We start from the raw sequence: 6000 nt of genomic DNA on the forward strand, positions 1-6000 counted from the left end.
AGTAGGGGGTAGGAAAGGGAATGGCTATTGTGAATTGACTATGAAGTTTAACCTCATCAGAGTCCACAAGAGAGTAAAAGAAAGTGCAAAGGTGTTAGGTGGAGGGCCCTGATTGTGGGAGTGAGTGGTTAACGTAAGGGAGTGGGCAAGATCCCTGGAAGACAGGAGGTCAATGAACAGTTTTCACATCCTATTAAAATTACCTATTTTTGTGTCTGTTTCTTCCAGTAGATTAGGGTTTTTCATCCTTGGCACTATTGATATTTTGGACTGGACGATTTTTGGAGGTTTGTGGGGGAACTGTTTTGTTCATATTGTAGGATGTTTAGCAATATACCTGATTTCTATTCAATTGATGCCAGGAGAACTGTTCCAATGGTGACAATCAAAAATGTCTTCAGACATGAAATGTCTCCTGGGAGACAAAAATCAATCTTGGGTGAGAATCATGACACTGAACCATAGGATTCTTAATAGAGATCATACCTTATTCATGATTATATTCCCAAAGTTTAAGAAATTCTTGGGCACATAGGAAAAACTCAATAGATGAGTGATACACTGAAGATTTTTAGTAATAGTGAGTAAGGTGCTGTGTTGAAGTTCTCCAAGATCACCCCTACATTTGGGGATTTGCTAGGAGAACTCATAAGACAACATATAATCATAGTCATAGCTATGACTTATTACTAAAAATGACACAAAGCACAATCAGCAAAGGAAAAGACACATGGGACGAAGTCTAGGGGAAACCAGGTGTAAGTTTCAAAGAAAGTCACATAGGTTGCACTTAATTCCCTCAGCAATAAGTTGTGACAACTCTTTGGTGGCTGTTGCCAACTGAGGAAGCTTGTTTGAAACTCAGTGCCCAGGTTTTTGGAGGCTGGTCCTGTAGGCATCCTCTCCCTGGCACATGGATTCCAGACTCCCAGAAGGAAAACAGGTGTTTGGGATAAACCATATTGTTTGCACAGTTTAGGCAGAGTGAGTCACTTTTAACCATTCTAGGGATGGGGAGACCCCTAACATTCCAAAATCCAAGTTCCAGACATGATCAAGGGTCCGACTTATTGTAGCAGATCTTTTACTGTCAAAGGCTAGAAGTCAGATCTGCCATTTTAACGCTGCTGCACAGATTTGTATTACACATCATACAGAGAAACAATACAATTTCCACTTAATCCCTGTTTTCAAAATTCCAAATCCCACGCCCAAATTCCGCATTTTCCATCTCTTTTTTCTATATTAATATGCAGGAAAAAGTCTCTAATACAGCATTACACATCCCTACATAACTAATCTCATTAGAAATCATTTATTGTTTGTAAGAAATGATGCCAGGAGATCCAAAACTCTCTAACACTAACTTCAAACTGCCAAGAAAACAAAATACCCTTCATATTAATTCATGTAGGAAAAAAAGGGAGCTTTTATTTGTGTAATATTTAAGAAATCTCTTCTATACTTTGTCATGGCTGCTTCAACCTTAAAGCAAAATGCACTTAATAGAATACACTTGGTCTTGAAAATGGGGTTTACTGTAGCAAAAATATTAAGACTAGTTATTTGATCTGTTGACCAGATTTTTAAAAAGTTGTCCAATTATTTAAAGCTCTGTCTCAAAAAAGAAACAATCCATATACTCATTTACAATCTTCATAAGTATGAAGAGTTTATTAGTAAAGGTTACTCCCTATAGGCCATAGCAGAAAATAGAAGTTACAGGAATGAGAGATGCTGAGCTGCTCTCTGTGACTCCACCCTGTGCTCAATAAAATGCCCTCTTAAAGAAGCTCTAATAAAAATGAAATGTGGGGCTATGTCAAACTAAAACACTTCCATACAGCAAAGGAAACCATCAACAAAATAAAAAAGGCAACCTACTAAATGCAAGAAGATACTTGCAAATCATATATCTGATAAGGGACTAATATCCAAAATATATAAAAAATTCATTCAACTCAATATTAAAAAAAAAAAAAAACAACCTCCAAGTCTGATTTAAAAATGGGCAGAGGATCTGAATAGGCATTTTTCCAAAGAAGACATGCAGATGGCCAACAGGTACATAAACAGACGCTCAACATCACTGATCATCAGGGAAATGTAAATCAAAACCACAGTGAAATACTACTTTACATCTGTCAGAATGGCTGTTATCAAAAAGAGAAGAATTAACAAGTATTGGCGAGGATGTGGAAAAAAGGGAACACTTGTGCTCTGTTGGTGGGAATATAAATTCACACAGCCAGTATGGAAAACAATATTGGGAGGTTCTTCAAAAAATTAAAGCTATAACTACCATATGATCCAGCAATGCTGCTTCTGGGTATTTATCTGAAGAAAATAAAAACACTAACTCGAAAAGATATGTGCACCTTTATGTTCATTGCAACACTATTTATAATAGCCAAGACATGGAAACAACCTAAGTGTCCATTAATGGATAAGTGGGTAAAGAAATTGTTTTACATATGTGTATATATATGTAATGTACTGCAGAGTAAATATAGTTAATAATGTTATATTGCATGTTTGAATGTTACTAGGAGAAAAGTTCTCATCATAAGAAAAAATTGTAACTGTATGATGACGGATGTTAATTAGACTTGTGATCATTTTACAGTATATACCAAGGCCGTATCATTATGTCATACACCTAAGAGTTATATATTACATGCCAATCTAATAAAAAAGCTGAAAACTACAAAAAAGAAACTAATAAGATGTAATAATGTGTATTTTGAATAAATTTTTAAATATTTTTATATTTTATTTTATAAATTTATAGTTTAAAAATAGATTTTATTTATTTATTCATGAGAGACACACACAGAGAGAGGCAGAGACACAGGCAGAGGGAGAAGCAGGCTCCATGCAGGGAGCCCAATGTGGGACTCAATCCCTGGACGCCAGGATCACGCCCTGGGCTGAAGGCAGGAGCTAAATCGCTGAGCCATCCAGGCATCCCAATTTATAGTTTTATAGCAATAATTCACTTGTTAGCTCCATAGTCATTAAAAGCATGGAGTCAGATCATGATTAAAGTCCTAGATCCTTTCCCTAGTAGCCATGACCTCTGAGAAGTAACAATTTCTTTAAGCTTTAATTCTCTCATTTATAGAGTAATAATAGTACCTACATCCTTTTGAGTAGTAAAAGAAATAATGCATGTAAGCACATAGTCCTTGTCCGTTATAAGTCCATTTGTCCTTATAACGCATTCTCAATAAATTTCATCTCTTGTTTTAGTGACACCTTATGTGCTATTGCTATTTAACTAACCATGTGTTTACTCAAAAAGTTTCAATTGACACTAGACCTTGCTTTAGGAACAAATCAGTGAACATGACAGCCCTGGATTCTACCCTCATAGTGCTAAGAATCTAACAGGGAATTAAGTATGTGATTATAACAAACTAACTACTAGAATAAGCACAAGTAGCAAAATAAAGTGTAATGCACAGATTACTGAGATACTTTAGTGTGTTAGTTGTTGGCTTTAGGAACCTTTAAATTAGCATACAGGGTATATGGATCTATCCCATTTGTAAAAATATCAGTAAAAATGACCCTATAAATGACTAATTGTGTTGTTGACCATGTGAAAGATGTGAAAGATGGATACCAACTTATTCACAGTGTTGACAGGAGAAAGAGGTGATACTTTGTACATTTTTCTCTAAATTCACAGATTGGGGCTAAATATGTTACTTTTGAGATTTTTGAAAAATTTTTTAATTTAAAGAATGTTAAGAAACATCGTATTTCTATATAGGGAGATTAAAGACTACTACAAAAGTCCTCATAAGAAATGATGCATGTCTGACTCAGGTATTGGCAGAAGTAAAGAAACAATAAAAAGCCAATTGTAGGTTACCATTATTAAACCTTGTAACTGGTAAGATATGACATGGAGGACAACTTCTAGATCTCTGGCTGAGGTAAGTGGATACACTTAGCTAACCAAAGAACATAAGGAAGGGATGGAGTGCTCAAAACTGAGGGATTATGGTTTGACCTTTGACCATGTTGACGTATAGGCCCCTACAGGACAACAAAAAGAAGAAAGCTGTTTGACAAGAAGGTTTCTGTTTCAGGAGAGACATCAAGCTTGCAGATAAATATTGACTGGAAAGTCAGTCAGCTTATTTTTTGTTTATCTACCATCTGGTTTGTGGCAGGTACTTGCTGGGACTGTACATACTGGTTTGTTTTCTGCCCTCCATTCACTCCTCCACTTAGCCCCTGACTCCTATGTCCCTATCTTGCATCTTGTCATTACAAATAACTTCAACTAACTACACAATCTCAATTTTGAGCTTTTTACTCTCTGCTCACCACATCCTATCATTCTAGTTTCCTCTGTCTGGAACCCTGACTCCAGATGTTCCTTTGCCTCACTGGAACCTGTAATCTACCTTTCACTGTCACTTCTTAACTCTCTCATGTTCTCACTTTGCTTCTTATCTAGCTCAAATGCTAACCTCATTTCCCTTGATGACTCCTACAGAGCCTGACTTTCTCAGTCATCTCACTTGCAGGTAGGGGTTTTCATGTGACTCATCTCTGGCCCATAGACTGTTAGTAGAAACTTGTTGGGGTTAGCACGAGTACAGGTGGTGGTTTTGGGAAAACTCCTTCCTCCTGACTTTGTTCTGCTGTAAATGAGGCCGTGACGGCCAAATCCTTGGCAGCCATGATGCAACCATGAGTAAAAAGCCACGAGAAAGAACTGCCAAGATGCTGGCTGGCCCAGACACACTGGAGCAACTGAACCAAAGGCAACAACTACATTCCTTTAGATATCTTTTCATGCAAAATGCAATCTTTTTTTTTTTTTAAGATTTTATTTATTTATTCATGAGAGACACAGAGGAGAGAAAGAGAGGCAGAGACACAGGCAGAGGGAGAAGCAGGCTCCATGCAGGGAGCCCGACGTGGGACTCGATCCTGGGACTCTAGGATCACGCCCTGGGCTGAAGGCGGCGCTAAACCGCTGAGCCACCCAGGCGGCCCACAAAATGCAATCTTTAATTGAAGCAGAGAACATTCCTAAGTATTATGCCCACATAAAAATGAGGGGTATTTTGCTGAACTTGTGTCCTTTAGAGTGTTTTGTGCTATTCTGAAAGCACTTTGCTACAGGCAATGGTGAAAGTTGGTGTTCTAACAAAGAAAAAAACACTTTACACCTGTATTTTAGAAAGAGACATGATTTGAATATATGGAAGTTTAAAGAGGACATTTTCCTTTCTTTTTTCTTTTCTTTTCTTTCTTTTTTTTTTTTTTTTTTGACATTTTCCTTTTTTTTCCTTTCTCATTCTATGTGCTCTTTGTGAGGTCAAACACAACTCCTGACTGAATGGCCCCAGGAAATGAAAGGTGAACCAAGGAGGGTCTATCACAATCGTCCTTAGAATTGTTCTAGCAAGAGCTAGAGCTAGGGGGAAGGTTTAGCCCTGATTCTGGGACAATGGAGCTAGGATACTGTGAAGTCCTAGTCACTCAGGCCATATAACTCACCGTTACAAGGTGGGTTCCCTGGAGACAGACAGAGATGGAGATAGGAGTGCAGGTGTTTATTAGAGATAAACCCCTGCAAAAGGAATGAAGACACATGGTTGGGCAGAGGGAGGAGTGGATTGAGAGGCAGTTTTGACAAAGCTTAAGTCAACCTGTCAGGAAGCTCTGGAATGAGGAAAGCCCAGCAGTGTCCCTCATAAGTTCCAAATGGCTGATTAGCTTCACTTAGTCACCAAATGAGTGGTACCATGAAAGGTGTGACTTTGGGTGGAGTGGCTCTCTGCAGATGAGGCAGATCCTAAAGGAAATGACAACTGGAGGCTGTTGGCTCATTGCTTTTCCAATATTTTGCAGCAAGTTCTTTCTGGAAGAAGGATTTGGCCAGTGCATCTCCATGTTGACAATACCCACCATTTGGAGAAGGTCTGATTGTAGTAGGTGAGGATGGGGCCACACATTGACAAAATCAATGTT

This window comes from Canis lupus, chromosome 32 (genome assembly GCF_011100685.1).
Source record: "Canis lupus familiaris isolate Mischka breed German Shepherd chromosome 32, alternate assembly UU_Cfam_GSD_1.0, whole genome shotgun sequence".
NCBI lineage: Eukaryota > Metazoa > Chordata > Mammalia > Carnivora > Canidae > Canis > Canis lupus.